Source organism: Schistocerca serialis, unplaced genomic scaffold (assembly GCF_023864345.2).
Source record: "Schistocerca serialis cubense isolate TAMUIC-IGC-003099 unplaced genomic scaffold, iqSchSeri2.2 HiC_scaffold_1420, whole genome shotgun sequence".
In the NCBI taxonomy this organism is placed as follows: domain Eukaryota; kingdom Metazoa; phylum Arthropoda; class Insecta; order Orthoptera; family Acrididae; genus Schistocerca; species Schistocerca serialis.
This window is the reverse complement of record NW_026047648.1, coordinates 6,401,963-6,426,873: the sequence shown is the minus strand read 5'-3', so window position 1 is coordinate 6,426,873 and position 24,911 is coordinate 6,401,963.

Below are 24,911 nucleotides of genomic sequence, written 5' to 3'. Positions count from 1 at the left end.
TCCCTACGTCCCCTCTGAACAACATGACGCAGTGCTTCACACGACGCTTTAATATGCACGAAATTTCAAACACAAATGCGAGGGAAAGCGTACGTGCCGAGCAAGCGCCGTGCACGTCGTCGCAGCTGCATGTGCGCAGTAACGCCTGTTTTCTGCCGCTCCCAGGCAACTTCTCCATTTCCACAAACTAAGCTGACACAGTGCAATGGCTGCAAACGTAGAGTTAGAGTCATTTCCCACATACGGTCAACTTAGTTTGCATATGCAGCAGAAGTATTGTAGTTTCGAAAGTTTCACTTTCAGTTATGTTACGTGCTGTGGCTTTGGCTGTACTTTTTGAGCTGAGAAGGGAGGGAAACTTTACAGACTTCCTTCTGTATTGATTGATGTAGATGTAGATACACCGCACGTATAAACGGCTATTAAAATTCAGAGAAACAAAAACTAAAGAAAGCAAATGAATTACAAGGAAAACAAAAGTGATGGCAAATCACAAAAGTCAAATATGTACACAAGTTGAAAGATGAAGTTTTTATTTATATATGCATCATTCTGAACCTTTGACAGGGGTATACTCTACTTGCAAAATGTAGCAAATATTACATGAGATAATAAAAGCACTCCACACTCTGAGAAAGAAACGTAAAACAAAAATATAAAAATAACTGTACGTAAAAGAAAAATGAGAACATTTGAAGAAAAATAGTTAACACAGATTTTATGTCTCAACATGCTAATGTATGTCAATTTTTCAAATCATTTAGTAAAAAGTGATTTTGGAAGTCACAGTTTCTGCACTACTTTCCTCATGGCCATGCTTCTACTGCCTTGTGTCACTAAACCTTATATCTTATCTCCCTCCATTAGAAGCAGATGAATTCTTGTTGCCAGGAAACTGTGAATTATTTTCTCCTGTACACTGTGGCAGGCTGGGAAAACTCCTTTCTCCTCCACTGATGCAACCACGGAAGTGGCTATATCAGAGAGCAACAATTCACCTGAGAGTAACATCTTGTTGTTTGCTTCTCAACTACACCTCTGCCTTTTGAAATACAAAACCTCACTTGGTGGCTCAATAAGTGAGGTCTCTGTAAAGGATTTTCGTTGTAAAAGCACGTTCACAGATGTACAGACATTTTCTCTAGACGCTATTGGGCTCCCCTCGAAAAATTTGCAAAGTTCGTAACGCTTCATAACTTGTGTAACAATGTGACCACATAAATAGTAGAGAGGCTGGTGCTCACCGTCACACACAGCGTTACAAAGAGGGTCATCGACTTCCTCAGAACACTTATCCTCATCTTCACTTAGCGATTCCCCCATTAATTTTATTTTCATTATTATCTGTGACAGTAATAAAGATCAGAGAAAGAGCAATAACCCTCAGTGCCAATTTCTACTCTTGTGGTGCTGGTATGGGACTTTTGAACCTGACCATTGAAAACAGATTTTCTAAGGATCTTTTGTAAATCTACTTGACAGCAAAAATTTAAATTTCTTCTCATTCAGGAATGTGTACTAAAATTCCAAAATACTGGCAGTTATCAAAACTACGCCAGACTGAATTGGTTTCCAGGCACTGTTCAGGCCAATTTCCAAGTTTTCAAATAATCACAGTGTCCTAAAGATGGCAGAGAGCCTCACTGTACGTTTGTTCATCAGAACGACTCAGAGCCATAACTGGAGCTCTAGATGTCATGAGGCAAGACCACTCATGAACATGCTTTAGAAACCGTGCTGTGGTTAAAGTATTTCTCTGCAGTTTCTCTGTCTTGACAGGATACTCACTGCCTGCTGCAGTCTGGCTGTTAATTAGGGCAGTAGGCGAGCCAACTTTCTTTTTCTCGTAATGGTTTGGCCTCAGACACCCCTCACACAGTTCTGGTACCAGTTTAAGACTTAAACCAGTGTCTATCTCAAGCCACTGTTATACACGATTTATATGTACGTCATTACAAGGCAGATCACGTTCCTCGACAACATTTTGTCAAAGGAAGACTCATTGCCCATTGAATAAGTGAATCCTCATATTTTTCAAAATGTGTGGTGAATCTGCGAAGAAAATTAGTTTCCTATTATCATCACAAGGACACTGGCAGAAACTAATTTTGAAAACATTTCGACAACAATTCCAAATTCTCGCCACTCAGCTCGATTTTGCCTGCCATATCTGACACGATGCAGTGAACATTGTACGAATGCCCGAGATTCTCTAATAATGTTTATAATGATGTCTTTGACATGAGAACTGGAAAAAAGATGGCCATGTGTAATGGTAAAATGGCTCTAAGCACTATTGGACTTAACATCTGAGGTCACCAGTCCCTGTAATGGTAACCTATGATTTGTTTCCATCTTGAGGTGATACCACCCAGCATAAAAACTAATACATGAGAAGCTATAGTAGTTGCAAGGGCAAGATTTGATGGAGGTGTGTCATATCATTACCAATGAAGCAGCCATTGCTTCAATCGTACTCAAATGATGGAGCGATACTAACTTCATCCATCGTGGGAGCACGATGCTTCTCCACCGGTAACATGAGGGCAAGCTCGACTTTCATGGAACTCATTAGCTCCTTCACCACACCAGGTCTAAATTTTACATTCAGTAGCGAACTTCTCAGGGTTCTGTCTGAAAGAAATGGAAATTTACTTTCCAGCAGGACTTTGCACCTCATACCACCACAAGCTAGTGTAATATTTAGTCCTTTCTGCAGTGTTTCCCCTTTGTTAATATTGCAAACTGATCTGCGCCGAATAAACCGTGCACAATGGCAAGGAGGTTGTCTTTAGTAAAAGCCACAAAGGACGAGAGGTTGAGTTTTCAGTTTAAAACTTCAATTTCAGCATGAAGCTGTTTTACTCGGTTCTTCAGGGTGGTGACTTCATCTTCTATTGGTTCCAAGTTCTCTGCACGATTGATGCCATTGTGGTCACATTTGAAGGCTGTCCAGCCTCTGGAACACAAATTTGCAATATTACAATATTCAAAAATAAAAAGCATTTAACACTATAATATGTGTTTAAGTAGCCAGGGATTGTTTCTCAATATACTATCGTATGCGATTTAAGGATACACAAGGTGAAAAAATGTTAGTTTCGAAGCACAGAAGCAAATTATGACAATCTGAGTGGTATTATTATAGGTGTGCGCTTACTACAATGAAATGCAATATTAATGCCATATACTAAAGTGAAATTGTAGATGACCAATTATACTGAATTCACAACAACACTTCAATTATAACAGAGCATGTGAGGCTTGAATATAAAAATTATAATAGCTGTGGGACCAGTTGTACTTTCTGATGTGGGTTGTAGTGGGGATTACAGTTAAGTGCAAGTAAACATTATTTGCAATAAATGATTAAATTATCACGGCCAAACCTAACCACAAGATTAGATATCTTAGCACCGGTTGCGGCACATATTGCCAATAAACACAAAACTCTGATTACAAAGTTTTAAAAACATGAATGGTAAGGGGAAACTCTTAAGTAAACTTTAACCAGCTGTGGTAACAAATCAAAGCATCTGTTTTCTAATTTAGGTATAATGTTCAACTGTACATCAGAAATACAGTATATACAGTATCCAGTGGCAAGCAGTAGAACGATATAGCAGAAAGGTATGAGGAAAGACATTACCGTTTCTTTCATCAGATACCAATACAAGTGGACTGTTTATGTAAGATATGTGGTCCTGTTCAGTAAATTATCTTGTGGCGAAGTATTTTGTTCCCTCCATCAACAGAAGAGAAATTTGTTAACATTGAGTATAGATTTAAGTGTCAGGAAGTCTTTTCTGAAAGTATTTGTATGTAGTGTAGCCATGTATGGAAGTGAAACATGGACGATAAATAGTTTGGACAAGAAGAGAATAGAAGCTTTCGAAATGTGGTGCTACAGAAGAATGCTGAAGATTAGATGGGTAGATCACATAACTAATGAGGAGGTACTGAATAGGATTGGGGAGAAGAGAAGTTTGTGGCACAACTTGACCAGAAGAAGGGATCGGTTGGTAGGACATGTTTTGAGGCATCAAGGGATCACAAATTTAGCATTGGAGGGCAGCGTGGAGGGTAAAAATCGTAGGGGGAGACTAAGAGATGAATACACTAAGCAGATTCAGAAGGATGTAGGTTGCAGTAGGTACTGTGAGATGAAGAAGCTTGCACAGAATAGAGTAGCATGGAGAGCTGCATCAAACCAGTCTGGACTGAAGACCACAACAACAACAACAACAACAACAACAACAGACACTGGACATGTCAGTTTGAAAAATATACAGCTGTTGTGAATGAAATATTTGAGTGTTTCTGTACACAACTCAGGATTAAAATGAGAGTATGAAACATAATTTCTGAAGATGAAGCTCTGAGCCACATATTTACTACAACTTTTAGAAAGGTATATGCTTATTGTACTCAATTGAAAAAGTATTTCCCATGACAACTTCTACGATACAAGTAAGCCTACCGCCTGCAACCATAATGTTGTGAAGGGATGTTTTGTGTCTCCCACTGATCAAAAACAACAAATGTGAGCTGTTAGCAGTCACACAAGATTTTCCGAGTGTCATCACAATTCAGCAGCAAGCGACAGCATGACGTATGCAAAAAGCTACTGAAGCAGTGAACGATATTTTTGAGTTACCTGTATCCTCAGCACGTTTCTCTAGTAGGCCAACAGGTTTCCCCTCAGCAGTAGCTTTACGTACCACTGGTGGCTTACAGTAACAGAATATGGTTGGCACAGCATTTGGTTTAAGTTTTACCACTGCATCAACTTTGTTGGCTTCAAACTGGTCTGGAGTGAAGCGAGTCTGGTAAACAGAAACAGTACTATCAGCCAATTTGAGTACAAACGTTGTGATATAAAAATTTCAAAACTATTCATTATAGCTACAGTTTATAATATAAAATATATGAAACAGCAATATCAATAGAACTGAGTACACATTCCTCATAACTACGTGAAGTACAAGAAGCTCAGAGGAACATGAATTAGGTACGGTAGCTATACAGAAACACTGCAACATTAATCAGTCTCTCAGCTTCTACCTGCAAACTAATTGAAAAATTTCATTTTACATCAGAAAACTAACATCTTTCAGGTAATGTATTGTATATTCATTCAAGTTTAATTTTCATAAGATTCACATTTCCTGTGTAGGTTTAGGTTTGCTGTGTAACAACAAGTATTGTATGATGCGCATATTGTAGGCCTATCTAGTAGACTGCCGATTGTACAAGAAGCTGTATTAAAAGAAGTAATTAAAATATCACGTACTGTTAAGATTGACGTTGCAATTCAGCTATGCTTTTCTTTTCATTTATTTCAATGATTGTTAAAACTGTAGGCTTACACTGTGAAAAGCAAATAATAGGCAATTTGAAAAAGAACATCACTACCACACCAATTATTTTCACGAAACTTACTGGAAACGATACATTGTTAATTCATTTTTAAAGAAGTTAGCCATAGTAGCTTAATTTTCGGAGGATGCAACAACGTACTCTAAAACATCCAAATCTTGCATTTTCCATCTTCAACAGTTGGGCCTACACACTGCATACGCAACAAAAAACAACGTTTAGCTATTTTGTCTTTTGTGCTGCAAAAAATACGCCCTTAAAGCAGTCTGTACATTACAGATCTACTAGAAACGAACCATTTTCACTACTTTTGGTAAAAATTGGCTTGAAATTGACATACCTTTTAAAAACAATCTTGGCGGCTTTAGGCTAACCTCGTATAACGATGCACCAAATCTGATCACGAAGTAAGTCAAAAAACAGCAAGTTTATTACACAGCGAGTCTTAAGCCCTAAGATGATTTGTGCTAATCAATACAAACTGCGCTTACTGCACACCAGCTAGAGTCTCTTGTGGGTTGCCAGTTGGTTCTGCTGAGTTTCATCAGCCATATTCTCCTCCTTGTCGCATCTCTCTCTTCCGAAGGAATCCCGTACAGTTCTCCTCCCTTTTTGCCTCGAAACAAACAGCCAAAAGCACAGCACTGAGGCATTATTCTACTTAAAACTTAAAAAATACACAACACGTCCCATGCTTCACACACAATGCTCGGGCCAACGATGGCTTCTAATGTCACATGATGCGGTCTCTGCCAATCCTGAGATGCAAACGGCAACCAATGCAGGGATATAGGATGGCTGTGCTTTCCTTTATACAGAGCTTTACTACTTCTGTAAACATGCCACAGATCCAGAGCAGCAAAGTGGAGGGCACCTAAACTCACCTTGCTCCCAACTTCGGACTTTCTAGCAAAACGACTTCCTCGTGGAAGAACAAATAGGTATGTTTTAAACCCTCAACTATACGAGCAGGTGGATCGGCAAAGTTTCACAAATTGGAAGATGGTATGAGACTTGTAGGTGGGACAGATTCTGTAAGGATTCAACGTTCACAATTTGCATTATAAACAACACACGTATATCCTACAGCAGCCTCGAAATAAATTCTCGAACTTGCACAGTTGGGTGCTAATCATTGGTTGGTTGTTTGAGGTTTAAGGGACCAAACAGCAAGGTCATCAGTCCCTTGTTTCAAATGTGGTCCATTCCGCTAATGTGACATCTCAGGAAAGTCAGAACAATAAAAGGGAAAAGGCTAAAAACGTAAAGGGGCAGTCATGTCGTCAATGGTAAAAACAAAATGAGGGAAGTCAGCAAGAGAACGAACCCGACGCTATGCTGAAGCAGCATAGGCAAGACCACCTGTGACTTAAAAGGTACAACAGCTAGAATGTAGAAAGTACGTATGGGAAAAGGAGACTAACGAAGACTTAAAAAAAGGGTAAAAACAGAGTAAAAGGGGAAGAAAAGAGGATTTTGGTCAGGGAGGTGAATCGGGAATCTCCGAGCACTGCTTGCAGTGGGAGACACCCAAACACTCACCGCCCTGCCCCAATACCAGAGAGAGATTAAAAACCTTAAAACTGAGAACAAAATCCTTAATACTGAGAATAAAAACCACTCTCCCGAAGGAAACCGAGAACCAGAGAGACCATCCAGGAATCGTCAGCCAACATCAAAGGTAAAGCGTGGGGGAGTCTGTACTTAGCACGCAGAGCCAAAAGAATGGGGCATCGAACCAAAATGTGGGCTACTGACTGGAAGGCTCCACAACCACAAAGTGGGGATGGCTCATCACGCAAAAGAAAACCATGGGTCAGCCTGGTATGGCCAATGCGGAGACGACAGAGTGTGGTCGAGTCCTTTCGGGAGAGGCAGAAGGAAGAACGCCACGGACCTGGTGTCACCTTATTCGCACGAAGTTTATTAGACAGGGGAGTAGCCTCCCAAGAATTGGCCCACGACTGTGCGAAGTGGGATTTGATGTGAAGCCGTAAATCCGCTGCAGGAGGGGTTACAGAAAACGGGGGGTAAGTGACTGCTCCCCCAGCCAAACGATCAGTGAGCTCATTACCCGGGATACCCACACGGCCAGGGACCAAAAGGAAGTCAACAGAACAAGCAGCACGGTGAATATCAGCGAGATGGTCACGGATGGCAGAGACCAAGGGATGGTGCGAAAACACCAGCCAATAGCAAGAAGGCCACTCATCGAATCCGTGCATAACAAAATGTGGTTGTGTTGGGACTGTTTAATAAAGGTAAGGGCCTGGGAAATTGGCATCAATTCCGCAGTAAACACCCCACATGTAGATGGCAGCAGATGATTTTCCGTTCCGACAGAGGACGTGAAGGCATACCCAACACGATCAGCAGATTTAGAGCCATCAAAACAGCAGCATCCCGAAACTCCCATAAAATTTGGCGGAAAAAGGAACGGAACACCACCAGGGGGATGGAATCTTTCGGACCTCGGCGGAGATCCATCCGAATTCGAGGCCGAGGAACTAACCAAGGGGGGGTGGAGGGGAGGGAGCGAGGAAGGCAGGACAAAGAAGGAAGCTGAAAATCACGGTAAAGAGACGCAAGGCGCAGCCCAACCGGTAAACCCGCCCGAGGGCGGGAGTCGGGTGGGCGACGTCCACGGTCTGGGAACAGGATAGAATAAGAAGGATGAGTGGGAGAAGAATGGATAGTGAGGGCATAAGACACCAGAATCTGGGATCCCAGATTCAACCAGGAGACTATCAACAGGGCTAGTACGGAAGGCACCAGTGGCCAAACGGATACCACGATGGTGGACTGGATCCAGCACGTGCAGTGTGGAAGAAGCAGCAGAACCATAAACTTGACAACCACAGTCCAAGCGAGACAGAACTAGAGCACGATAAAGACGGAGGAGGAGGGAACGGTCCGCACCCCAAGAGGAGTGGGCAAGGAAGCGAAGGACATTGAGTTTACGGAAACATCCTACCTTCAGATGTCTGATATGGGGCAGCCAAGTGAGCTTGTTGTCGAAAAGAAGACTCAGGAAACGAAACTGTGGGACCACAGGCAATCGTTGTGCAGAGAGATAGAGCTCTGGATCAGGATGGATCGTAGTACAGCGACAGAAGTGGACCACCTGCGATTTTAAAGGAGAGAATTGAAACCCGTGTGAGAGGGTCCATGCAGAGGCACGCCGTATAGCCACCTGGAGCTGCCGTTCTGCAGATGCCATCGAGGAGGAACTAACCCAAATGCAGAAATCATCCACATACAGGGCAGGGGCGACCAAGGGACCGACAGAGGCCACAAGTCCATCGATAGCAATGAGGAAAAGAAGGACACTCGAGACAGAACCCTGTGGGATGCCCGTCTCCTGGGTCTGTGGAGAACTAAAAGCAGTACCAACTCGAACTCTGAATGACCGCTGAATCAGGAACTGGCGGATAAAAATCGGGAGTGGGGCCCAAAGACCCCACTGATGAAGGGTAAGTAAGACGTGATGGCGCCAGGCCGTGTCATAGGCCTTGCGAAGGTCAAAAAACACTGCAACCAAATGGCGGTGCTGGGAAAAAGCCTGCCGAACTGCGGATTCCGAGCGAAGTAAATGATCGATCGGGGACCGTCCCTCTCGAAAGCTACACTGGTAAGGGGACAATAGATCCCGAGATTTGAGGACCCAATTGAGCCAACGGGCTACCATCCGTTCAAGTAACTTACAAACAACATTGGTCAGACTAATGGCCGATAGCTGTCAACAGATAGGGGGTTCTTACCAGGCTTTAGGACAGGAACCACAATGCTATCCCTCCACTGAGAAGGGAAGTCACCCTGGAGCCAGATACGGTTAAACACCCGAAGAAGATGTTGCTGTTGTGGAGCACTATGTTGAAGCAGTTGGTTATGAATGGAATCTGGGCCGGGGGTCGCATCATGAAAAGAACATAGAGCAGAAAGAAATTCTCATTCCGTAAAAGGTTCGTTGTAAGATTCTGACTCACAAGGGGTAAAACATAAGGTGGAAGCTTCAGCCCGCTGTTTCTGGTGAAGGAAAGCAGCTGGATAGGAGGCTGACGCTGATGCCACTGCAAAATGGGTCGCAAGATGTTCTGCGAGAACTAATGGGTCCGTACAAAGGCCACCTGGGAGGTGAAGGCCTGGGAGGGTGGACTGCCGATGGCAACCTTGGAGACAGTGAAGTGTAGCCCATACCCGTGACAGAGGGACAGTGGAACCAAGGGAAGAAATGAATCATTCCCAACATATCCGCTTGCTCTGTTTGATAAATAACGAGCTTTAGCGCGGAGGTGTTTAAACGTAGTAAGGCTGGCTACGGATGGGTGCCTCTTAAGGTGTTGCAAAGCTCGACGGCAATCACGGATGGCAATGGCAATGGCCGTACTCCACCACGGGACTTGCCGGCGACGAAATGGTCCAGATGAGCGCGGGACAGCAAGGCTAGCAGCACGAACAATCGCGTCAGACACGTCACGTAGGACGTCATCAATACAACCCGACAAAGAGGGAGAAAACACGACCTGTGCAGTGTATAGAGGCCAATCGGCGCGTCGGAAAGACCGACGAGGTAACCTGCCCATCGGGGAGTGGGAAGGGAGCGAGAGAATTGACGGGAAATGGTCACTATCACAAAGGTCGCCGTGTGGCGACCAGTGTAATGAAGGGAGGAGAGAGGGAGAAGAAAGAGAAAGATCAATGGCAGAAACGGTACCATGACCGGCACTGAAATGAGTAGGGGAGCCATCATTAAGAAGGCACAGGTCGTGGTCTGAAATAAATTGGTCTATAAGAAGACCTCGTCTAGATGGAAAGGCACTGCCCCACAAAGGATGATGAGCATTAAAATCCCCAAGGAGGAGGAAGGGAGGAGGAAGTTGCTGAAGAAGGGTGGTTAAGGCAGCAGGTGTAAGAGTCCTGTCAGGAGGGAGATAAAGATTGGAAACTGTGACCGCAGAGTCTAGGTGGACCCTAACAGCAACCGCTGCCAATGTAGTTTGAAGAGGAATCCACGTGCTAGCAATGTCTGTACGGACTGACATACAAACACCACCATAAGCCTGCAGGGGTCCGACCTGATTTCGACAGAAAACAAGGAACCCACGGAGGGTCGGTGAGTGAGAATCAGTAAAATGAGATTCCTGGAGAACCACACAAGCTGCAGAGTAAGACGAAAGAAGGGATTTCAATTCCGGAAGGTGATGATAGTATCCATTACAATTCCATTGCAGAACCACAGAACGATGATTTAAATGGGGACTGAACACGCTAAAGCCAGTCATACCGCCGGGTCCCCACCCGTCACCGACAAGGAGGGGGCGACATCCATGAATGACAGGTCAGAATCCGGTTGTGAAGTCGGGGGAGGGACCTCTGGTGACACCAGAGGCTCTTTGTCCCGGGACTTATGTTTCTTCTTCTTTTCAGGCTGAGATCGAGGGGGGCTGTGTGGCATAAAGGAGCCAGCTGCAGCAAGATCAGGAACAGAAAGAGACCGGGCAACCTGGGGGCCGACAGACCGCGGCTCTCGCGCAGCAGCAGACCTTTGGCCTGGAAGGTGCCAGGAAGGGGCATCCCAGGAGAGGCGCCCTCGACTGGAAGATGCCGAAGGAGTGGGACACTTCTCCGGCTGGGGAGGGGGAGCAGCGCCCATAGGAGAAGGTGTGGGAGCCGCAGGGGAGGGGGGGGGAGGAGAGGGGTCTGGGATGGGGGTAAGGAAGGGGGAGGAAGGGGTGAAGATATAACCAAGGCGTAACTAGATGTCATGGGCACAGGGTGCAGTCATGCATATTTCTTACGGGCCTCTGTGTAGGTTAAACGATCGAGAGACTTCTACTCCTGTATCTTCTTTTCCTTCTTATAGACTGGGCAATCTGGTGAACGTGGAGAATGACTACCGTGACAATTTACACACACAGGAGGGGGAACACAGGGAGTCCCCTCCCGGAGTGGATGTCCACAGTCACCACAGAGAGGGGCCTGTGAACAGCGGGAAGACATGTGTCCAAAACACAAGCACTTAAAACACCTCATAGGAGGTGGGATGTACGGCTTCACATCACATCGATAAACCGTAATCTTAAATTTCTCAGGGAGGGTATCCCCTTCAAAGGGGCACAAGTAGCAATGCGATTATCTTTAGGACCCTTCTGAACACGCCGAACAAAGTGAACACCCCGCCGTCCGAGATTGTCCCGAAGTTCCTCGTCAGTTTGAAGGACGAGGTCCCTGTGAAAAATCACACCTTGTACCATATTTAGAGACTGGTGGGGGGTAATGGACACAGGAATTGTGCCAAGATGGGTACAGCCACAAAGGGCCGCAGACTGGGCAGCTGAAGCAGTTTTTATCAGCAACGAACCCGACCGCATCTTGCTCAGGGAGTCCACTTCGCCAAACTCGTCTTCAATGTGTTCCACAAAGAATAAAGGTTTGGTATTGGCGAAAGTATCCACATCAGTCCCGGTGCAAACCAGATAGCGGGGAAAGGTTTCGCCCCTAGCCGACGGGCCTGACCCTCCTCCCAGGGGGTAGCCACGGAAGGTAAGGCCGAAGGGGCAAGAGAAGCAGCACTCGAGGAATCAGTTCCACGCAGAGAGACGGCCGCAGAAGAACGGCCAGAGGTTTGGACCCTTATGCGTTTCATCTGCATAGCGTCCGCCCTGATACCACCCACTCCGATCAGGGGCTCTCCTCACGGGCGCCACCCAGCCACAGCAAGGGCCGTCTGGCACGGCGGCCATTGCCGGGAGTTCCGATGCTCCGGGATGACGAGCAACCACTGCAAGGCATGCATGAGGAGGTCACAGCTCAGGTATCAGAAGTGTGATCCCTGTGTGTTCAGGGGGCTCAACCAAAAGGATACATAGCGACCCCACCACACGGGCTGGCCACCGTGCTGGCTATGCACCCTAGCAGCAGACGACGACGTGAAAGAAAAGGTGGAATGTACTAGGAGGGCGCACGTCGGAGACACTAGGTAAGGTGCTCTTCCCCAAATGGCTCACACTACGGAGGAGAAATTTTGGAATGGAGGTCAAACCCCAGAGGGGGACCAAGGAATGCCAAAAGGAGGAGATGATTACGCAACAAAGCCGAATTGTAAAACCAACAGAACCAGGAGGATAGCAGGGGCCAACATAAGCAAGGACACCAAGAGAGGGAGAGGAGAGGGCGACGGGAAAGGAGCAAGGAGGGGAAGGGGAAGGAAATGCAGCCCTGGAGAGAAAGAAGGCCGCAATAGCTCGGGGCCCCGTGCTCGCCATGCATGTATCCACAAAAGAGTTGTGGACAAAAGAGTTGGGGGGGTGGGGGGGGGGGGGGGGGGGTGGGGGGGTGCTACTCATTTTCAACTGTTTGCGCCAGCTGTATGCTACCATCAGAACACGAATTTCTATAAGAGCCTCAGGTAACTCTAAATAGCAAGGCAACTTCATTAACTCTATTGAACGTAATCCCAGTTTATCAGTTACTATTTTTAACTTACTAAAACGGTTTTTGCCCCTACATTTTGTACAAGTTAACTGCATGCATGTACTCTTCAGTCATTTATGTACAATTTAGATTGCGGATTCTTTGTGGCATTCCGAAATAAGTGTCTCCCATGTAGTATATGTCGATATGCATTCTGGCACCCCGGCCGTTAGTGACTGTATGTATACAGTAGGCTAGTAACACATAACTGAGATATTTCGTGATCTTAATTCGAGATGGAAGTGTCCGTAAAAGTAGTGAAGATGGGAACAGCACTTCATCCACAAATGTCATCCAACCTTGCTATGTGACTCAGCATTTATTGTGTCAAAGTGAAAACTTCATATGCCTCTTCACTTCTGGTGCCACAGTATCTTTATTTCTCAGATAAGTTTCCATATTTTCATAGCTATCTTTTGACCTATTAAGTGAAACAACCTGTAACTCATAGCAGTAAGACTGAGCAGTGATTTTAATAATCACCAGCAGTAGGAATGTAAAGATTACGCGATTCAATTAATCTTCTCCACCTCTTTGTTTATTGCTGTTTGGATATTTCAGACTACATATAATTTATAGAAATGCAATTTTTCCATCTGCTAGTACAGCTGCCGCTCCGAGTTATAGAATGATAGCTATTAGAATTTCATGTGTGCATTTATTGACATGGAGATACTAGGTAATTAATTTTTTGTCTACATCACCCAGAACACCGAACAGGCTACTATGTCTAAATCGTACCGAATGGGGAGGAGCAGTGGATGGAACACTGGAATCTTATTCAGAAGACAACGGTTCAGAGCTACGTCCAGCCATCCTGATTTATCATTCCCCTAAATCACTTCAGCAAAATGCTGGGATAGTTCCTTTCAAAGTGCATGGCCTTATTTCCCTCATCATCTTTTGCTAATCTGAGCTTTTAGTCCATCAATACAGACTCCATTGTTGACTTCTGGGCGAATCAGACTGAACAGTGGAAACGCTATTGTCACCACAAACCACGTAGAACTGGGAGGACATGCTACACCCATGTCTTCCACATCAACAAAATAGAACAACACTGAAGTCGGCTATTTTAGTGCAGTGCAATTACTTGATGCTACCCTGAAACAAAACGATAAAGGTGGTGTTGTCGGCAGTTTCATAAAATATCTGACAACATTTTTTGAAAGCAATTAAAAGACACAGAGTAAGAACACTGTAGCACATAAATAAATTTGGTGTATTTTACATGTGCGCATGCTATTTAAAGAAATATTAATTTCTATCCTGGAAAAAAACTAAATCCTCATTACTTCCTGAGAGAACTGAATGTGTACATTTTCACGACACCTGACTGTGTTCGAAATGACTACTGTCAGCGACTGTAATTGTGTAGCTCTGTACTCACTCCCCCACGAACCACGGACCTTGCCGTCGGTGGGGAGGCTTGTGTGCCTCAGCGATACAGATGGCCGTACCGCAAGTGCAACCACAATGAAGGAGTATCTGTTGAGAGGTCAGACAAACGTGTGGTTCCTGAAGAGGGGCAGCAGCCTTTTCAGTAGTTGCAGGGGCAACAGTCTGGATGATTGACTGATCTGGCCTTGTAACATTAACCAAAACGGCCTTGCTGTGCTGGTACTCCAAACAGCTGAAAGCAAAGGGTAACTACAACCGTAAGTTTTCCTGAGGGCATGCAAATTTACTGTATGGTTAAATAACGATGGTGTCCTCTTGGGTAAAATATTATAGATGCAAAATATTTCCTCATTTGGATCTCCGGACAGGGACTACTCAGGAAGGTGTCAGTATCAGGAGAAACAAAACTGGGGTTCTACATTTCGAAGCGTTGAATGTCAGATCCCTGAATTGGGCAGGTACGTTAGAAAATTTGAAAAGGGAAATGGATGGGTTGAAGTTACATATAGTGGAAATTAGTGAAGTTCGGTGGCACAAGAAACAGGTCTTCTGCTGATGTGAATACAGGGTTATAAATACAAAATCAAATAGGGGTAATGCAGCAGTAGGTTTAATAATGAATAAAAAAATTGGAACGTGGATAAGCTATTACAAACAGTATAGTGAAGGTCTACCACAGTAGTACAAGTTTATATGCCAACTAGCTCTGCAGATGAAGCGATTGAAGAAATCGCTCAGAGAGATAAGGGAGACCAAAATTTTATAGTTCATAGGGACTGGAATATGGCAGAAGGCAAAGGAAGCGAAGGAAATGTAGTAGGTGGATTCTGACTGGGTGTAAGAAATGAAAGAGGAAGCCACCTGGTAGAATTTTGTACAGAGCATTACTTAGCCATTGCCAACACTTGGTTTAATCATGGAAGAAGGTTGTACATGTTGAAGAGAGTTGGTGACACTGGAAGGTTTCAGATCGATTATGTAACGGTAAGACAGATTTGGGAACCAGGATTTAAATTGTACGACATTTCCAGGGGCAGATGTGGACTCTGACCACAATTTAATGGTTATGAACTATAGGTTAAAGCTACAGAAACTGCAAAAGGTAGGAATTTAAGGAAGTGGGACCTGGATACACTGAAAGAACCATACTTTGTAGAGACTTTGAGAGACAGCATTAGAGAACAATTGACAAGAACACAAGAAAGGAATACAGGAGATGAAGAATGGGTGGCTCTGAGAGATGAAATAGCGTAGCAAGCAGAGAATCAAGTAGGCTGAAAGATGAGGGCTAGTAGAAATCTTGGGGTAACACAGGAAATATTGAATTTAACTGATGAAAGGAGAAAATATAAAAATTCAGCAAATGGAGCAGGCAAAAAGGAACACAAACATTTCAAAAATGAGATCAACAGGAAGTGCAACATTGCTAAGCAAGAATGGCTAGATGACAACTGTAAGGCCGTAGAAGCATAAATCAATGGGGATAAGATGGATGTCACCTACGGGAAAATTAAAGAGGCTTTTGGAGAAAATGGAACCACTTGTATGAATGTCAAGAGCTCAGATGGAAAATCAGTTCTAAGCAAAGAAGGGGAAGGTGGAAGGAGTTTAGAGGGTCTGTACAAGGGCGATGTACTTTAGGGCAGTATTATGGAAAAGGGCATAAATGAAGATGAGAAGGCAGATACGATACTGTGTGAAGAGGTCGACATAGCACTGAAAGACGCAAGTCCAAACATGGTCCCGGGAGTAGACAAAATTCCATTAGAACTACTGACGGCCTTGGGAGAGCCAGCCATGACAAAACTCTTTCACCTCGTGGGCAAGATTTATGACACACCCGAAATACCCTCAGACATCAAGGAGAAAATAATAATCCCAATTCCAAAGAAAGCAGGTGCTCACAGGTGTGAAAATATCAAACTATCAGTTTATATATCTAAAAAGAAAGATGATGAAACTTACCAAACAAAAGCGCTGGCAGGTCGATAGACACACAAACAAACACAAACATACACACAAAATTCTAGCTTTCGCAACCTATGGTTGCCTCGTCAGGAAAGAGGGAAGGAGAAGGAAAGACAAAAGGATATGGGTTTTAAGGGAGAGGGTAAGGAGTCATTCCAATCCCGGGAGCGGAAAGACTTACCTTAGGGGGAAAAAAGGACAGGTATACACTCGCACACACACACATATCCATCCACACATACACAGACACAAGCAGACATTTGTAAAGGCAAAGAGTTTGGGCAGTGACATCTCTGCCCAAACTCTTTGCCTTTACAAATGTCTGCTTGTGTCTGTGTATGTGTGGATGGATATGTGTGTGTGTGCGAGTGTATACCTGTCCTTTTTTCCCCCTAAGGTAAGTCTTTCCGCTCCCGGGATTGGAATGACTCCTTACCCTCTCCCTTAAAACCCATATCCTTTTGTCTTTCCTTCTCCTTCTCTCTTTCCTGACGAGGCAACCATAGGTTGCGAAAGCTAGAATTTTGTGTGTATGTTTGTGTTTGTTTGTGTGTCTATCGACCTGCCAGCGCTTTTGTTTGGTAAGTTTCATCATCTTTCTTTTTAGATATATTTTTCCCACGTGGAATGTTTCCCTCTATTATAAACTATCAGTTTAATAAGACACTGTTGCAAAACAGACGTAGGGGAAAACTGAAGAAGATGACCTCAGAGAAAATCAGTTTGGATTCTGTAGAAATGTAGGAACATGCAAGCCATTACTGATCCTACGACTTATCTTAGAAGCTAGGTTAAGAAAAAGCAAACCTACGTTTATAGCAACTGTAGACTAAGAGGAAGCTTTTGACAATGTTGACTGGAACATGTTCCTTCATATTCTGAAGGTGGCAGGCATAAGATACAGGAAGCATAAGGCTATTTACAAATTTTACTTAAACAGGATGGCAGTTACAAGAGTCAAGGGGCACAAATGGGAAGCAGTGATTGGGAAGGAAGTGTGACAGTGTTGTAGCTGATCTTCAATGCAATTCAATCTGTACATTGTGCAAGCAGTAAAGGAAACAAAAGAAAAATTTGGAGAAGACATTAAAATCCAGTGAAAAGAAATAAAAAACTTGAGGTTTGCCGATGACATTGCAATTTTGGCAAAGACTCAAAGAACCTGTAGGAACAGTTGAAGGGAATGGACTGTGTCTTGAAACGAGGATATGAGATGAACATCAACAAAAGCACAACGAGGAAAATGGAATGTAGTGGAATTAAATCAGGTGATGCTGAGGTAATTAGATTAGATGACACACTTAAAGGAGTAGAGGAGTTTTGCTGTTTGGGCAGCAGAATAATGATAATCAAAGTAGAGAGGATATAAAACCAGAACATGATAATTCTGTGTACACTATATCTCACAGTCTTCGGACTGGCCAGATTTTTTGTGAGATGGTAGTACAGAAGTGGTGGTGGTGGTGGCAGTATCATCAACCGCAGTTGATGAAACCAAAACCCCAACATCTACAGCTAAAACTACAAAAATTGGAATCAATCATTTCCCTTACATCAACCACAAGTATTGATACCAAAAAACCAACGCCTACAACTACAAAAACTAAAACCAAAACCAAAACCACAATACCTCAAAAATCTAAGTATCAAAATCTCTACATAAATTAAAACACACTCAACACACTACGAATATACAAAACATCACAACTCGTAAAGAGCAGACAATAAAATAAAAAAAATTACTTACAACATGCACGCACACACACATCATGTCCATACCTAATAACAAAAGTCACACAATAACTTAAACACCTTACCGCACCACAAACGGCAAACCAAAAACACCTAACGTAAATGCCTAACACACAAACAAAAAAAAATTAATTGATAACACACTGAAAAATCTTCCAAACCTTACATCGTGAACTACAAACACTGCCAACGACTTCACACACCTTCCACCACACCCACCGTCAAACGCAACAAGACGACACCGACAAACACAACCGACACAAACACCGCGTCGTAATGACCCTGCACGCAGCCACACCCTTATGCCAGGGATCAAACCAGGTGCCGATGCTTCCACTCAGCCTCGAAAGCACAATGTGTGATAATTAAATTGCTAAAATTTTACATAAGTAACAAATTGGTTTGGGGATCCAGAGATGGAGGATGAAAGGAGTGACAGAAGAAGAGCGGAATTTTGGTTATGCCAGAGCTAAACGTTTGTCAGGTTACCATCTGTTGCATGTTATAACCAACTAGGTTGTGGTGGGGGCCAAACCGTTCTGTCATTTTAACTGGACCTAATGAGTCAAATACTCATTTAGAAAATATCAATGAAACGTGCAAATTACTAAATTCGCCGTAAATATTAGGTGGTATATGAGAGAGAGAGAGAGAGGGAGAGAGAGAGAGAGAGGGAGAGAGAGAGAGGGAGAGAGAGAGAGGGAGAGAGAGAGAGAGAGAATATAACGAAGATGACGGATGTCGTTGTATATGTTGTTAATTGGGATAGAGTCAGTTTGTTTTCTTCGGTATTTCTGGGTCTGCAGTGTTTGAAGGATGCCCGATTTTCTGCCCAATATTGTTGTGCGTGGTGAATGATATGTTTATGTCTTTTCCTATTAAGACGTTGGCAGTCTGACATGGTGCTGCATGGGAGATCTTATTTTATGTATGTTTTTTGTGCTGTGATTCTTTTGCAATCATTGAGTTTTTCAGGGACTCTACTGCACTGGTGATTTATTATTTCAATTTCTTGTTTACATATATCTTCAGAGTGTTGTAATTGGATTGCTGTTCCTGCAGACAACATACCAGAATGCTGCGATTTTCAGGCTGTGGGATGACGAAAGGAGTTGTAGGTGTTGTAGATTTACAATAAATTAATTATTTTATTTGCACATTTGGATTTATGTTCAGGTTTTAGTCAGTGACCTCCACATGGACGAGTTCTAAATAGTGATTTGCTTCTTCACATGGAGTTACTCAAGTTACCCTAGAATCCTAACACAAGACACACCTCGTATTAATACAAATAAATCCAACTGACGACTGAAATATTTGTCTGGACTATAGCGAGATATGGAAGTGAAACATGGACAATAAACAGCTTAGACAAGAGTTTAATAGTAGCTGTTTAAATGTAGTGCTGCAGAAGAATGCTGAAGATTAGTGGGTAGACAATCATCAGCGAAGAGGTATTTGCTTTTGAACAAAATCCCACACATACAATATTGTTTTATATTACCAGCTCGATGTTCATTAAGATCTGCCAACTCTGACCAGCAACATGTCTCACTCCAGTTCAATAGTGTGGCGGATCTCAAAACTATTCGCAACAAATGAAATAAAACAATGAGGTATTCATGTGCCACTTCTACACTGTAACAATTAGTTTATCACTTGCAGACCCGCAAATAAAATTCTCCCGTGAAAATAATGGAGGAGGTCATAATCGATAAAGAGGGATATAATTTCGGAGGAGAAAAATTTATGGCACCACCTGTCTAAAAAGTACAATCAGGGTAACAGGAAATATCATAAGACATAAAGTAACAGTTAATTGGATAACGGAGGGAAGTGTCGGCAGTAAAAATTTTGGAGAGAGAGACAAAGCCTTAAATGCAGTAGGTAGGTTGACATGTATGTAGTTTGCAGTAGTTATTCAGACATGAAGAGGCTTGTACACGAGAGACTGGATTGGAGATACGTACGAAACCAGTCTCGAGGGTCACGACCACAACAATATCCGTGCAGCAGTAATGACGCTACGAAAAGCTGTCAGACTGATCACAGGCAAGAAAACCTGCAAGCTGGCGGACCCTCTTGGAATTCCAACCATGTGTTTGTTCTTGACCAGTTTGTGTCTTATTTTCCTTTTCTGATCATGAGTCAGGAGTCCAACTGCAGCCTTTGGGGCCGCTAAATTCACATACATCTACTATGCCTCAAAAAACTTCAACAGCTGTTACATTCCTTCAAATAACAAAGCTTATACAGAAGTCACAAAGACACCGAGAGAGGATCAGAGAGTCTAGAATGATTTTTGGACTTGGTTAACTTAAGTAGTTGTAACAAGTTACAGCAGAGTACGGAAGCTGATGTGGAAGAAATACAAGCAGTAACAGCGCACTCTAATGTGGAGGTTTTGCAGTGCCACAGCCAGCCGTGAGTAAACGCAGCTGTCAGCTGTGTCATCGGGGTGCTGAGTGAACTGCTGTCGACTGGACCAATGTCTCGTGTGTGACGTTACTGTCGCTCCAATTGGCAGAAGTGGATACACTAATTACAGCCTGCATCTGAATAGGGTGACGCGTAGGGAGTGAAAATAGACGAGCATCGGGTCGACAGAAGCGTCCGATCCCACGTATCGGCTTTGACCCGTGACATAAGGGTGTTGTCGTGTGTGACGTCATGACGGCGTGGAGTTTGGTTTGTGAGTGTGGCGTGTTTGTAGATGTCGTCGTGTTGTGGTTTGTTGTGCTCTCTGGTGGTATGTTCAGGGTTTTCGTTTGTGTGGTGTAATGGGCTCAGTTCGCTTTTGCTCATTATCCAGAATTGTTCGAGTGTCTGCTGTGTTTGTAGTGGAATTCGTTTCAGTGAGTTAACGATTTTATGTGAAGGTTAATTTAGTGTTGTTCGCTGTACATCCTGTGGTAATTTTAGTAAAATTAATCGGTTGTTGTTTTTGTTCAGGAATGGATATGACGGATAAAATTAACAGTGTGCAGGTAAATGGAAGTGTTCGATCCTAATGTGTGGCTGTGTATGTTGGTATTGGTATCGGCAGATGTTTTTGAGCTATATAGGCCAAGGGAAGTGTCTGATCCTGATTTATGGGATCGGGAGCTGCTGTTGAGCTATATACGTCAAGGGAAGTGTCCGATTCCATATGATTTTGTGTCTAGTGGTGTTTGGGGAGTTTTGTGATGTCTGTTTTTTTCGGCGTTTTGTGTGATTTTGTATGGGGGTGGGTGTCTAAATTTGTTTATATTTAGTTTGCCTCCACCCAAAAACACCCCAATTCCCTAATGACACTAACGGGACAAGCACGGGAAATGGGGTGATTTGGGTGGGAGGCAAACGAAATATAAACAAATTTAGACGCCTTGCGTAGCTACAACGTGTAAGTGAAGACAGCCATGCATGAATACCCACCCACCTCCCCAGGGGTCGTAACCCCTGCAACCCATAGAAGATAAAGATGCTTCAGTAGCTGATTAGTGTTTTTTTGTCTTTTTTAAAAAAATCTCACGGGATACAACGAACAGATCAGAAAGATAAATATAATAAACTAAAACAAAAATTGGAGGAAACAGATAATTAAAATAAGTAATAAGTGTTTTTAAATTTAAAAAAACATCTCAGGAGATAGAATGAACAGATCAGAAAAGTAAATAAAATAAGACAAAACAGAACTGGAGACAGCCACACTCAAACCAAACTCCGCGCCGTCATGACGTCACACACGACAAAACCCTTACGTCACGGGTCAAAGCCGACGCGTGGGATCGGACGCTTCTGCCGACCCCATAATGAAACCATAAATCATAAGTGAAACTTCCTGGCAGATTAAAACTGTGTGACCGACCGAGACTCGAACTCGGGACCTTTGCCTTTCGCGGGCAACCGCTCTACCATCTGAGCTACCGAAGCACGACTCACGCCCGGTACTCACAGCTTTACTTCTGCCAGTACCTCGTCTCCTACCTTCCTTTAGGTAGAGCAGTTGCCCGCGAAAGGCAAAGGTCCCGAGTTCGAGTCTCGGTCACACAGTTTTAATCTGTCAGGAAGTTTCATATCAGCGCACACTCCGCTGCAGAGTGCAAATCTCTTTCTGGATAAATCATAAGTGTTCCTATAGTATTTGAGGCAGTTGTCATTCAGCAGCAAAAGATAATATAAACAAGATGTGTAGGTTACTTAAGTTATAAAACTAATTTTTCTATTTTACGTGTTTCCTAGGGGCATATTTCAAAAACATCATCTTCTCCGCAATGGCCTTGCATTCCTATAGCGGTTCACATTGACAAAAAGAGGTTGGGGCAGCAGAGGTTGGGGGTATCACAAATCCGTTCCGCAGTTTTAAATGGCTCTGGAATAATGCGACTCAAATTATAGTTGGCTGATCTCATTACGTATACTGTGTATTAAAGGTGCAAAAAATTCGTAACTGTCTATTACAATTATATTTAAAAATGAAAAAGACGTTCATCTGCAAAACAACAAAAGTTTAGAAATATTACTGATAATGACAACACACACGTTCGAGTAATACACAATAATACCTTATCTATGGCATTCCACTTACAGAATTGCTTGAAAGCAATTTAATTTTTAATTTAAAAACTTAGCATCTCCTCTTTAGTAACATTCATTCCTTGGTACGTAATTTCCGTTCGGTTTAACGTATCACAATATTTTACACACATGCTGAAGCTGTAGTTGTACTTGATATCGTTTACTGCAGTAACATCTTACACAAACAGTTGTAAAGTAACGAGAAATTAAGAAATCAATTATGATATCCTCATTCCGTTTGCTTTCGTTTTGCGTTTGTCTTGTTTCGTTTTCATTCGTCACGTCCGGTGTCGATAAATTAAACACAAGGGGGGCAAAAAAAAAAAAAAAAAAAAAAAAAAAAAAAAAAAAAAAAAAAAAAAAATTTAGAAAACCATGCTTCAGGATTTGCACACCACTAATTGAAACGTGACTGTCTTGGGGCTCAGTTATGGCATTTTTCTGTTTCCAACAACTGTACACTTATGCAAGCACCGATACTGCACGTCTGAATTTAACCTCAACAATCCACTACTAGTTACGTCAAGAACTTCAATAAGTTAAACTACTGCAGGTCTCTGCTACGTGATATACTCGTTGCGGAATCCTACATTTTCTAATCCACGTTAATGCGTGAAAATTGCACTTACTTTACACAACGCAGTTGCTTTTGTATTCTGTCAGTTTGCTCTGCAGATTTTCATCAGCCGTATTATTCTTCTTGCTGCATCCCTCTCTTCTTCTCTTCGTAAGTACAACTAAAAGCACAGCATTGCTGGTTTATTCAAGACGAAAATACCAAATATTTCCTATTTTAAACGAACATGTCACGAATTACAGTCTACTGTAACCTACGCCATACTTTTGCACTGACGGCAGCGACTCGACCTGCCATCTGTCTGCGGCAGTTGGTACTGCGGCCAGCAGCTCCTGCCCTCTCGCGTCTCTCCGGTGCACTACGTGCAGCCGGCCAATTGTTTTTTCCGCCATTATACCTCGTGCCGTCTTCTCCAGCCTTAGTCGCGCAACGTACCAAATTCGGAAGATTAACTTATCATAAGACCAATTGAAGGATGTTCATTCTTAGAACTGTTTCCCAAATCAATTACACATCAAAATGTGATTAAGATTCAAATAGAGCAACTCTACAGTTATGCACAATCAAACAAACAAATAAAACTCATTTAACCTAAGGATGAATTTTGTTCATTTGTGGGAATTCTTTAATGATTATCGACTGGATGGGCAAGGACTGATATAATTAGGAGAGTGAAAATAATCTGGCCTACTCGGCAGTGTTTCCAACACAAAGCGAGTATACTGAGCCTCCGATTTGTGCGAAGATGGAAGCACTACGATTTCCAAATGTGTGTGAAATCTTATGGGACTTAACTGCTAAGGTCGTCAGTCCCTAAGTTTCCACCCTACTTAACCTAAATCATCCTAAGGACAAACACACCCATACCCGAGTCGGGACTCGAACCTCCGCCGGGACCAGCAGCGCAGTCCATGAGTGCAGCGCCATACACTGTGCGATTGCGAGTTATGTATGAGACATGCCGGTGAACGTTAACTGCGAGAGCTATTCAGCACCTGAAGGTTGGTCTCAGAAACAACCCGAAGAGAAAGAAAGGCAAGAGCGCGTGCGTGGTTCGTGAGCAAGCGTTAATTTCACAAGTCAAAGATATTTTAGCTGCAGATCGTGATGCTCAGTTTCTGGAAAAAATGAATGAAATGTTTGAAGAACGTGACAAGGCGCTACTGTTATATTTGTCGCAGGAGATCGATGTGGTACAACAACAAGTCGCGGAATTAATTGAACAAAACAAAGACATTTGGCAAGAGGTAACAGAGGTAGACGAACGCGTAGATCAAATAGACAAGGCGCGGTACAACTTAGAAAATGAGGACATGCCGGTGAACGTTAACTGCGAGAGCTATTCAGCACCTGAAGGTTGGTCTCATAGCTATGTTGAGATGCGCACAGTGAGCTGCTGTATTGGTATAAACTACGAGAATAATGCAAATGAGCAAATTGTAATCAAACAAGACGAATTTCAGATACAACATATAGTGTGATTTCGTTAACCACACCTTTCAAAAATTAAATGGTAGAAAATTTGCTGATCTATGCCATAACATCTGCGTTGACCAGACATGTAGAATACATTACCAAACTTGTACCTGGGTATGAAAAATTCTCGCCACTAACATTATACAGACAGGGGCAGGTACGACAATTTTATTAGTAAAAAACCTATTAGTAAACATTTGGTTCGCGAAGCAGTTGTTTATTACCTCTAAGAGTTTCCTGTCAAAGTTCTAAATTGGAAATGAGAGATGCTGAACGAACGCACTGTTGCTCGTCGTCGCCGATAGATGGCACACCACAACTGCAGCGC